At 45.9% G+C, this 13021-nt stretch overlaps 1 protein-coding gene across 2 annotated transcripts in view; it reads left to right on the forward strand.

The window, feature by feature from the left end:
- The window catches only part of LOC143896663 (discoidin domain-containing receptor 2), a 103317-nt gene that overhangs the window by 49447 nt on the left and 40849 nt on the right, over positions 1–13021 (forward strand). Inside the window, exon 2 of one of the 2 annotated variants that reach the window (XM_077404630.1) lies at positions 8778–8827. The exons of the other annotated variant lie outside the window; for it this stretch is intronic. The gene's annotated coding sequence lies outside the window, so the exon portion shown is untranslated. The remainder of the gene's footprint in view (positions 1–8777; positions 8828–13021) is intronic. 2 annotated transcript variants of the gene reach the window in all.

The raw sequence follows: 13021 nt of genomic DNA on the forward strand, positions 1-13021 counted from the left end.
GTTCGCTAAAATCGCGGTAACGTATCAACACCTCGAGTCATCGCCCTACCGGCGCGCGGCGATCAATCCCCTTCCTCCCTTAGTTGTCTAGTAATTCGAGACTTCTCATTCTACGCCCCTGATTCGACTGGATCTCACGTTGCGTTCCGTTTCAGATGAACACGTGTCCGTCTACATTTGTCGGTTTGAGGAACGTACGAAATGCCGACGCGACATAGTATGCGAGCAGACTTGTTCCGAACATTTTCCTTTGTAACACGAGATGTGCCTTCATTACCAGGTCGCTTCATCCTGTTGCAGACCGATAAATGTAAATAATATTTTCTTTTCCTCAAAATCTGCGCGTAAGCTATTAATATACCTAATAAATCGATAAAGATCTCATTTTTTGTAAGAGAACAATTTCCAAATATGCTAACAATAAATTGATTATTATACGATATAATAATCAATTTATTGTTAGCATATTTGGAAATTGTTCTGCATCTTTTAACATGTTGCGGAATGATATAAATTATACTAATTTGTAATAATATTATTCATTGTTGAAATTGAATTCTAATGAACCGTGTGAAAATGTATTAACGACATAGTCGACAATGACTGCGAAGTTCCCGAACTGACGCCGGCCGGTTTTCTAATTTACACCTACGTGCTAACCGATGCGTTTCAGTTTAGATTACGCTTTAAAACGTAATTAGAGCCTTACAGTTTGCACAGTCCGCGTAATCACGGCCGCAGCGGCAAATACGGTGTACGCGCCCCCCCCTTGCCGACCACAATACGTTAATTATCGCCGGGGCCGAAAGTGAGCGCGTCGCAATTTACAATTCCGTTTAACGTGCCACGCACGAACGCAACCGGGCTTCGGTGGAAGCCCGTCGACGCTTTCACGTGAAAACGAGCGGAACGATTTTCGAAAATCAACGTCACGCGGCGACGTGGATCGCGGCCGGATCGCGTAAAGCGGACAAGGCAGGTGAGATCTCACCGTCATGGATAGCCGTGTCGCGAATCAAAGGGTGCAGTAATATGGGTGGTTTTTACTATTTATGCCACGACGCGCGGACCGAAAATGCAATCGTTCCCCGGCGTTGGGCGTCGGGCGATGCAATTACGGGGGGAATTCTAGGCACGCCGGGTTTGATACCGAACAACCCGCACGCCGCGCCGCCCCGGCAGATACATCGTGCCTTTGCACGAAAACAACCCCCTCTGTCCCTCAGTCCCGACGCCCCTACGGTGGAAGGAGGTGCCGGTTGAAATTCCAGCCGGATGCAGCCCTCAAAAAGCGTCTGCCTCCATGAAGCTACCGCTCGCGGCTACCGGGACGCCGCGTCCCTGCTCTTCTATCATAAGTTATTGTTACTCGCCGCCGATCAATCGCATAACCGGATTATAAGCGCGCATGGCCAATCAATTTATGTCGATTTAGTTCGTTAGGATTGATTTGTGGGAGAAGAAATGTAATTTCTCTTGCAATTGAGCAGCTTGCAGTTCCCTCGATATACCGTTCCAATAAATGTCTATGTTGAGCTGTAGGTAAACCTTTAATATTGATACATTAAAATTTTTCTTATCTCACACAGTGAATATATGACTAGACGCAAATTTATTAAATTTGCAAAAGCTATATTGTTAAAATTGTACAATACTTAACTTTGAGAAATTCCAACGTTAGAGTTTCAGTATACGTGCCCGTTATCCTATCGCATCGTGCAAGACTGCAAGATACTTTAAAGAGATAGCACCTGATAAAATATAGCTCGCATTGGTATAAAATATATCGTAATCGAAATATCCGGATCAAATCTATGTCACGCGTATAACAAACCTTATATGCATCACTGTGAAAACAAAACGAACTCTGCACATTCTTTGCCTGAGATAAATTACAATCCCGTGAAAAGAAAAGAAAAGGATAATTGTTGGAAACTCGTGTGGCGAGTCTTGAGGTAACATTAGTCTTGATATAGAAAAAAATGCCATACTACAACGTCTTCCGCGCTTGTTTCTCGAGAGATACTAAAGTGCTTTCCGGCAAACGACAGTGAACGGACGCGAAAAATAACGCAGCTCGAGACGATCATGGAGACTCCTAATCTAAATGGGAAGTTAAAAGGTGGTCGTTCCCGTTTACACGTATACGCCGCGGTCGGTCGGTCGGTCGGACGAGAGGATCCTTTTACTCCGCGTGGAAAGAGCGAGGAGGCAAGGAGGAGAAGGAGAGAACCGAGTGGAAAACGAAAACGCGTCGGAGGCGGGCAAGAAAGGAGACGCGTAATAAGAATACCAATCGCAATAAAGTAGAATTTGCATTTGATAAGCATCGTAAAAAAGCGCAGCGTAAGGTCATTACGTATACATCCGCGAGCTACGACGGCCTACACCGCCCAACAGTTCCACGACCCTGGGATCTTACCTCGTTTGCCATAGCTCAAGTCGGAGCCCCGGCACTCGCGCGATCCCGTCTACGACCGAATCGCTTAGGAAAAAATGACGCCAGAAATAGTCGCCGTATTGCTGACTACACTGCTCTTTGGATTATTTAAGTCGCGCATGAAAATCCGCGAAGGAAGAAAGAGGGAGAGAAAGAGAAGAAAAAAACGGCTTTAAGATCGCCGTAAATCATCGAGTGTCAGACTCTTTTTCACTTTTTCGTGTCGTTAATCAGTAGATATAGCGACGTTAAAATGTAGCGCAACATTACGTGACGTCAATGAGTCACGGGTGACTAACTCGGGTAAAATTATATATGGAAGACAAATGTATCTCGTACATAGACACGGCTGTGACATCGTTTCTCAAAGAGTCAACTGTACTCGGACGTCCCCTTATTCGAGGGACGAAGGATACGCGGAGGATCGAGATATGTCGCGGGTTACAGCGGTTTTCTGTCAGAAAACTGGAGAGCAGACACAATGCAGTCGGAGAACGCGATTCATTCACGCGACCGTAGCCCAGACACAGCTGGACGCCCCGCAGGGATGAAACAGGAAACCATTGTCGCTCACGATTTCCAAAACGTGTGGGGTGAGCGCAGGGCGCGCATTTTTTTCTTTTTTAGTTTCAAGCGGAACGCATATGCACGCGCGACGCATCGAGCCGCGTCGCGTGCAAATGTTGCTTTTTGAGCGACGCTGACGCGTAGCGAAAAGCAATTATTGCGCACGCGACCACGCATAGAAACGCTGCTAATATACGCGCCTTGCCTCTGGCGGATATAATATTGACCGGACTGTTCAGTCTTTGTATAGCTAAATTATATGATTTTTTATCTATGTATAATAATATTATGTTTAATATCCGTGTTTTATTAGTATTTATTATGATTAAACCCGGATTTTTACGCTTAGATAATATAACGGTGATAATAAAATAATTAAATGCATAACAGCGTATATATAAAGAGTTACTGTGCACGCGTACGTTATCAAGATGATTAACTTCACCCTCGCCGCTAACGAGCTCCCTTTAAACGTTCATCTGACCATGTCTTGTAGCGCTTCGCCTACGAAAAGCCGGAAGTTCTTCGGGGCCCGTTACAAAATCAACCGGAAACCTATTCATCTCCTTCGTTCAGGACACTCGACCTACTACGAAAAACGTCGAAAATAAGCGGGGAGATAAAAGAAGGGACAGTTGTTTCGCGGTGGGGGGAGACCGGTAAGGTTCGAGACACTCCTTTTCGCTAATAGCATGCACGCGACCATCCGGACCACACGTGCGTAATAATGGGTAGCGCGCGTGGGTGTGTGTTGGTGCTGTGAGTCGAACGGAGAGCCAAGCGGAGCCGAGCCAAGCCGGTCGACGAAGCGTGGCCCAAGGGGTCTGGTTCCCAAGTTTCTACCGCTCCATCTGCTCCTTGTTACTCTCGGTTATTAATTAGCCGGGGCCGGTGAGAGAGCGCCCGAGCCGCGACATCGGCGACACCGCCATCGAAATTATGCGACTGCGCTCGTATATCAGTAAGAGTAATCCGACGATCGTTCCGAGGCATCGCCATCGCGAGCTCTGGTTGTTCGATCTCGATGAAGACGCGCGCTCGCAATCTTTAAACACGCGCGCGCGCGCCCGCCCGAGGCCCCGCAGAAGCCGATGTACCGGACGCCTCTCGCGTGAGCTGCTCGCAAGGGCGCAATTAACTCTCAGAACGGAAAGTACATCGGGGCTTCGAGTATCGTAAACGTTCCTCTCGCGTGTCCCGCCTCCGGCTTGTCCACCCGTACACGAGATAAAACGTGTCCGCGTTGTCGAGCATCGTCGGACGGGGGCCGGGTGCGATAATTACTAGTTGTATTCCTCTGCGAGCGCGAGAGTCGGAGAGCATTCGCTCGCGGAGATTTTAATTGGAGGATAATACGTTCTTTCATGGTGTTTAACTGCTCTTCTGTTAACTGAAAAACTTTCTCTCTGTTGAAAAGAAAGTCTGGGTAATTTTCCAACTACGAGATGTCTTTGTTTTAAATATTTTTTATCATTAAGCTAATAATTCGGCAATAAGCTGAATAAAGATAATTTATCAACATATCTTAAAGCGAACAGTTGGCGACAAACTAATTTTTGAGTTTGTCCGATTATAAATATATAAATATAATCTAAATTTTCTGCTATATTTATTTCATCTTTAGTAAGCGAATAATTATCCCTTATCAACGCATCCGCGTGGACGAGACAAGGGATTATTCATCCTCCTCAGCCACGAATCAAACAACGCGGTCGACGAGCATTCGGGCTACGGATCGAAATGGTCCCCGCATCATCGCGGAGACGCATCAGGAGGGTTTTGCACGGTTGCACCGGCGGCGGCGCGGCAGCATCGTATCTGCCCCGCATTCTCTCCGAATCTCCCGACGCTAGTGCAAGCGGCCTCGAGCGGCGGGCTCGCCCGCAGAAATGTAAATACCGACTGGCCAATCAGTCTGATTGGTCCCATTCGCTCGAATGCCCGTCATTCACCGATGCTATATACCGTTGCCGTAAGGCACGGCGGCATTCCTGAATCGACGGCATTGTTCGTACGCGGGCGTACCATGCGCTCCTATGTACATACACCCGCCGCGTATGTACACCCCGACATACATGCACATGCGGGACGCTTTGAAAAAGCTATGGCACAAGCTTTTCGGGCTTCGCGAGCCGTTCATTTACGGCCAGGTCGTAACACGATCGCGTAATATTACCCGCGATAGATTATTTTGACACAAATTCTAACGCCTGGTTATTAGCGTAATCGCAGGATTAATATTTACGTCGACTATTAATATTTTATTTTATAGCTATTACGAGATTGCCACCGTGATTGTTAGCCGTTTCAAGGTCGGAATTTACACAGCGACATTAATCTTATTAATGTAGGTATTGCGTAATTACGAGCTCATGATTCATGCAGCCGTGCGCATGCATCTGATGACCATTCGGCTACCCGAAAGCACGTCGACGCGACGCATCAACGCGACGCGACGCAACGATCTCGCGTCCTGATCCCTCGCGACGTAAATTGTTGCGTGCCGACAGCCCATTGTTATGGCAATGAGAGAGAGAGAAAAAGAGAGAGAGAGAGAGAGAGAGAGAGAGAGAAATCGTTTCTGCTTTTATCTACCAATTTTGAAGGGTATTACAAATTGGCGTGCTAATCCTAATGCGCGATTCATCGGGTAATTTCTCAGAAACGTTATTCGAGAAATCGTTTTGCGTATTAAGGCTGATAGAAAATTTTTGACCAAGACCCTCGCTATCCCCCGTATAATTTGTTCGACTCCTCGGCACGGATGCTTTCGTGACTTAGGGTTAACGCGCGCGCACCTTCCTATTCACCTGTACATCGCGATTTCGCGACCACGCAATATCGTATAATCGGGAATTAAATGCTGTAATTACGATAATTGCAAGTCTGCTTATTTTCCACGAACTTTGTTTGTTACCTTGAATGAACATTGGATTAGGTTTGCGATTTAAAAAGCAATCGCATTGTCACGTTACCGCGGACGAGACAATTCTTACGGAATGAAGAAATATCACTCGTATAGATACGTTTCGTGAAGAAAGGTCTCATTAAACGCTTTCAAGACGGAAATGGGATTCATAGATAAAGACAATATCCATCGTCACGGACCGGATAACCACGCTCAGTCCAGAGTTGTTTACACGAGGGTTAAAACTCGCTTGAGACTCGGGCGAGAGGAAAGAAACTAAGAGTCCCACTCGAGAGAAGATGAAGCGCAATGTCCTCTGGCTCTCTGTACTTCTGTTTGCCCTTCTCTTCTTCTCTTTGACTTTATCTCGTCGCGATCTTTTCTCCTCCTCGCTCTTTCGCCATAGAAAAGAAGAATGGCCGCGGGGAAAAGGGCCAAGGGAGAGCCGTAGCTAGCAGACATAGACAACACCGGTTACCAGACAGCGCGCTTCTAATCTGGTTTAACTTGTTTACCAGTCCTCGATAAAGGAGCAATGCAATCCCCGCGCGGGCGTGCGAATTTCACGTCTGAAATCTGACTTGAAATTTATTGCGGCGGTAAATATAGAGGCGGGTGGGCGAGTGAATTCCGGTCGCGGGGGTATAAAGGAAGGAAGGCGGAGGGCAGTTCGCAGGGCGTCTGGAGGAAAGGGAAGCACCGACGTTAAACTGCAGCACGCCCGGTACTTGTAGTGCGGCCGGTTTTCACCGACATTTTTCGGAGGTTCTTTGGAAGTCTTCGTCTGTCGAGACACAGCTGGTCTTTCTGTGATTGCCGCTCGAGGCCGCGTAAACCTCGACGACGACAACGACAACGACGATGAAGAGGATGACGACGACGCCGCGACGTCGACGAAGAAGAAGAAGAAGAAGAAGAAGAAGAAGAAGAAGAAGACGACGAAGAAGAAGACTACGTCGGCGGTGTCGGTGTCGGTGTCGCAAGATCCGTTTTAACGAGACTGCTCGAAAGGATTCATTGAGACGCCGGCTGCTGCTTCTTCGACATGCCACGTGACTCCTCTTCCATTCTTCCTCTCCTTTCTTTATAGCCCGACGTTTTATTATTCGCCACTCACTCTCTTCTTTCATTCCGCTTGCCGCGCGCGCCCTTACCGTCAACCTTTATTTTCTTCTTCCCTGAATTCTCAGCATTATTCAGCGGGCGCACGTCCCTCATCGAGGATGCACGCACGTACTGACTACCTGCTACGGTTACGATGACGACGACAACGATGACGACGACAACGACGACGACGACGACGACGACGACGTCGCCGTCGAAATTCGCAATAAAAATGTCTCGCTGTCGAAGCTAGTTGGTTGCACGAACGAACCTCGACTACTTGTATCGTTCGTGCATGGGATATTACAATATATGTCCCTTTTCTCTTTATATTTATATATTCTGTAATGAATATATATATATGCTATTAGTAGCCGAACAAACTGAATTAGATTCCATGTGTCTGTAATTTTCAGCAGTAAATATCCCGGTCCTTTATAATTGAAAGTTAATACGCGCGAATGCAGATATTCGTATAATCCTTTCTTTTACTGCATGTTTCTGTATGGTTCTAGGTGTATCATAGAAATAATATAATTTAACGAAGTGTTAATCGACTGATTCGAATTAACGAAATTGCTGACGTACATCGATAATAACAGCGAATATAAATGGAATCGTCGTTGAAACGAAATTTTCATTTGCCGCTAAAACGCGCGAACGGGCGGCGGATTACCTATATGCGCGATACCATCTCGTTAAAAGCACGCGAAATGCTCTGCGAAAAGCTATCGTTATAAAGTGCTCGTCGTAACGCTCGGACATACGCCTGTCCAATCGAAATTTGGATTGCGCCCGCGTTACTGATTGCGCGCGTCACATTATAAGCTTTAATCACTTTAATTACTTATTGCATGTAATTAAGCACGGTTTATTGCACTCGTGCTGACGAGCGGTCGATGAAACCCGCTCGTTGACGCGTGACAGCGCATTTGCGTTCGTCAGCGGTGGTACACGTAATGAAACTTGCGAGTCGCAATTCTATCAAATCAAAGCCAGACTAATCGTCAACATTATTTCGGTGTGTAGGAAATCGGCGGTTTCATTACACGTCGCTTATATTGTCGTGTTTCACACACACATACCGGAATAAATATTTATTAAATGATTCGCGAGGTTTCATTGCAAATTATTATCACCGACCGCTTCGCGCAATTTCGCGGTTCATTTTGAAGCGATACAACGTAATCACGTCGAAGTTTCTGCGCGTTAAGACCCCGAACATCTGTATTAGGCAAAATGTTTGCAAGATATACTTTGCTATACTTCGCAAGCCCATACGTGCAATTTTACCGGACATGTTTGCGCACGGTAATGAACGGCTTCTACCAAAAAGTTATATATGCGTTAACCCACTCCTAACCGTTCTTTATGGGTTGGTACGTTCTAACGAGCTCCCGTGCTCCACCGTTCTTCTCTCATTAAAATGTCGGCCGACGTCTTATTGTACGTCGCGTTATTATCATTACCACGTGATGGGACACGCAAGCTGCGCCCACATCTCCATAGCACCGCAAATAATCGTAAAGAATGAACGTTATGTTAATAACGTGTCCATTTAACTCGTGTCTCTCGAAAAATTCAGCACAGCAATAGCAGCTGAAAGAATTTAGGACGTACAGTCGGCTTAAATTCACCGTCATAAGTAATGTTTAGGTATAAATTTTCTTGAAAACCTTTATATCGGAGCTAACTTTTCATATGACCGAAATTACCGACAATTTTCGAATATTAAATATCATTATTTTTATGTTACAGGTGAGTCAACTGGGCCAATCACGTGCACGGAATCAGAAGCTGTTCGAACAGTGAGTTCAATTAAGAGCAATTACGCGACATGATAGGGCGAGCAGTTAGTCGTACATTTCGTGTGTGTTACGGGAATTAAAATAGAAACGATAGGGGCCGGGTTCGGTGCGTGCGGTGGAATGAATCCGAAACACGAACATATAGAACGCGGTAACGTTTTCGTACGAAGCGCACCCCTTATATCTTCGCTTTGTATATTTTTTCCCGACATGCGCGATGCTGGCGTGTTTGATTGTCGACGAAAGACGCTGGCGATGACTGTTCCAGGCCCCGGCGCGTTCGTTCGGACTCCTGGGAGGGATCCCTCCTTCTTACGGAGTAAACTGTTTTCTTAGGCACTCGGGACTCTTCAAAAATTCCTAAATATTTACTCGAGTGGAGGACTCCCAGACGGACGACACTTAAACGGTATTCTTCGAGCAGGGTACACGAAGACGGGCTTAAGCCCCCCCTGAAGAACGGATTAGAGACCTCTCGCGCGCATTTCTTTCTCGTTTTCTCGTTTCCTCGCTCCTCCACCTCGTCATTTTTCCTTCAACTTTTCCTTCGCGCGCGTCTCCTATCCGCCCGGACTGAGATCCGTACGGAATTCGCGCTGAGGGAAATCATTCTTTGAATTGTAAGTCGAGCGTGATTTTTCCGAGTGTATACTTATCATATAAGGTGATAAAGCGTGCATGGGGATTTGTTCATTGAAAAATAGAGATCTTCCGCGCGTGCGCGCTGCATTCGTTTTATTCATTGAAATACGATGAATTATATATGAATTGGTGTTACATGGATGAATATCTCTGCAGGTAATGGAAATAACGACTGCTCGATTTTCAAGTTAAAAACGGCTTGCATTATATTTTACCGTGGACGCGTGGACTCTTAGACTTTATCCAGGGACTCGTGATTATATTTTCATAAAATTCTATTGAAAACGTGGATTTGTTTTAAAGTAAAGTTTATAATTTCTTTAATTGCACAAGAATTTATTCATGATTTAACATGAATCGGCAACACGACCTTAGCATTCCACTTGTGCATAAATAATGTCACAAACTCCAGTCATTTTTTATGAATCAAAGTACCTCATTGCGTTTATCACTCTCATTCGCGAAAACTTTGCGACGTTCTTTTATGCCTTCGTAACACGAAATTGTATGACGACTAGCAATTGCTAGTTATCTTATCGCCTGCCGTAAATATTTGATAATTCGGTCGACTCGGTCGGTCGTCAGCTCGCGACGCGAGAACTTTCGAAGTCCGAGAATACGAAACTACACGAACGGTCGATTAAGTATCGCGAATCGATTTCATCTCGTCAAACCGTTTCCGTACACGTGTGACGAAGGATTTAAAAAATGTCGGGCCCAACACGACGAGACTCGAGATTCTGCAGTTTCTCTTGACTTTTTTTCGACTGGTTTCAGGCGTTGCCTCGATGCAAAAGCATTCCCTTGTTCGAAGTTCCCGTGTCCCCCCACCCACCAGTTGCCGTCACAGTCGCGCTTTCCGTCTGAGAGCTTCGAAAACTTTCGGGTCTGAATACTAGGCTGCATTAAACATGAATAAACGATTTATGAGAACAGAACGGCTGTAACGGGCTGGGTGAAGGGTTGACGGCGCGGCAAAGCGACGGCTAATAAAACGAGGCCGACGATATCATTGACGAGAGGTTTCTCGGATCCCCGTCGTCGTACGGTACGCGCGATCTCGATCCGCCTCGTTATTCGCTCTGATAATTAATAATCGCATCCAACGACCGTGCGCGTATACTGCCGGGCTCCGGGCTTCCTATCTGCTTTGTCATCGCCCCGGATAATAACTCTTTGACGATTGGCGGGTGCGGATCCGGACAGTCGCCTCTCGTGGTGCAAATAACTGATTAACCCTTTCGGCCATTCCGCTTCTCGGAACCTTCGATTTTCATTCTGCCCGATCGATTGTGCCACGGCGCGGCGGCGAAGTAAAACGAACGGGGTGTTAAAGAGCGGCCCCGAAGCCACGAAGTCATCGGTGAGGATACGCAAGTATCTCCACACACAAAGCGAGACGGAAGAAATTTCCATTCCAAGAAACACTGTCCGCTAAGAAGGGAACACAGATCGTATTTTATCGCGTGATAATACGTTATTCCCGCTGTTTAAAGTGGATAAGGAAACGCCGTGAGGAAAAAAAAAGAAATATATTAAGTCGGCGATGTGCGGGGGGAGCGGGGAATAAAAGGATTCAATTGAGCGCGCGCGCATGCGCACGAACGCAGCCTGCTTCTTGCGAGAAACGGGTTTCCGACGGAAACTTCGGGGGCTTCAAAGCGATCTCATTTCATGCGCTCGGCTCCGCCGCGGATTGCCGCAAGCTAATTTGCGAGCGTCAGCTGCGTATTTCTGCAACTATTCTGAGTTCCTCACGCGGCGTTAACCCGCAGACGGCGGGACGTTAAAAACGACCGATACTGCGCTTTTTCTCCCGGTAATCCCCGGCATACCCGGTTACTTTTCGCCGTCCGTGAAATAATTAATTCGCGCACTCGTAAAACTCACCATCGGGAATAACAAAACCGGGCGGGGCAGTCGCGTTCTTTTATATGATACTCTGAAAAAGATATGTGTCCCCGCGTTGGCACGTACCTTTGTCGGAGCTGCAATGGGCGCGACGCTGCAAGAGGACTCTAGCATCTCTCGGTGCTACGTTCTCTCGTCGCATAATCTAATCAGCACATTAACAGGGACGATAACGTCCGCTCGTAAATCCATGACTCGGGTAACGATCTTTCCACGTGCGCCAAACGCGTATATTTGACGCATCCCAACGTCGTCCGGCGCGATGTTTTGCTCGTATAGGTGCGAAACGACGCGAATTGTGACCGGCCATTAATTTTAACCCGCGTATCTCGGTGCTGCAAGATTTCCGAATAAATACTCCTTACCCGTGGACTTTTATCGTAAAATCGACAAACGTCGGAGTTTAAGAAGGCATTAAATTGCAATACTGTCTCGCGCATTGTCCCGCTCTTAATGAAAAAAATCGCAGATCGAATGAGAGCCAGAAATATTACGTAAACATTACTTTACTACTTAAATATTCATATAAAAGAATAAAAGCTCAAGTATATATATGTATATCTTACTATCAATTCTCGTATTAATTGTATTAGTGACATGATAATCTAGATCAATGCTATCCATCAAGATGTAATTCTTGGCTTGATGTGTGTCAGCGTTCAGAAAAGCTTGTTGCTTTCCTGTCCATAATTACAAATCTTACACACAGCACTGTTCTAGATAATTAAATTAAATTTGACGCTATATTATTTCCGCAATCATGCATGTATGCAGTTCAAGCCTATCTACTATTCGATCATTTGGTACAAAATAAAAAACCGTTTTCTGATTAGCTAACATTCCTCGTCAAGTACCATTTAGATGTAATTTTACATGCTGTTTTATTCTATAGTGACTCTATCGGTTACGAACATCACTTCTGGTGACTATCGACTCGTGACATCATTTGCGCTTGAGGTTCCACCATTTTATCAGCGATGTAGATATTGCTCTCTTTGTCAAATGAAGCGCTATCGAATACCGATACTTTCGACTTTGCTCCGACTAGGACGAACCAAGTCTGAACTGGATCATTAACGCCCTTTCGTCCAATCGCGTCGTCATTGGCGCGCCATTACACGAGAAGCTAGCGTTGAAATCTGCATAGTAAAGTACAAAGCGAAAGCATCGAGAATATCAGTACAACTTCCATATCGCCTGTTACATTAGCACAAAGAGACAAAAGAAGGAATGAAGTATATCTTCGGTTCGACAGAAGGACAATGAAAGGTAAATGTCCTGTAAGTGGAACAAAAAGAGAGAGGGGGAGAGAGGGAGGGGGAGAGAGAGAGAGAGAGAGAGAGAGAGAGAAAATTAACGTAACGATACGACTTGTTTCAATTTCGATCGTTAACCCAGACGGCAAGGGAGTCATGTTGAAATATTTAACAACTCGATTGCTCATTCGATCGATGCATGCCGAACAAACATAAAGCGACGTTTTTTCTCAATATTACGAAAAGAAAAACGTGGAATTGATAGCCGTATGCCTCGCGAAGCAATTGTGTTGCTGTCGTATCAGATGTATAATGTACACAGCGGCGCAGCGTGAAATCCACGCAGGTAGAAAGGTAGAAAGTGTAAGTGCTCTCGAGGATATCG

The sequence above is a fragment of the Temnothorax americanus genome, unplaced genomic scaffold, assembly GCF_048541705.1.
Source record: "Temnothorax americanus isolate GAGA-0224 unplaced genomic scaffold, ASM4854170v1 Scaffold19, whole genome shotgun sequence".
NCBI classification, from domain to species: domain Eukaryota; kingdom Metazoa; phylum Arthropoda; class Insecta; order Hymenoptera; family Formicidae; genus Temnothorax; species Temnothorax americanus.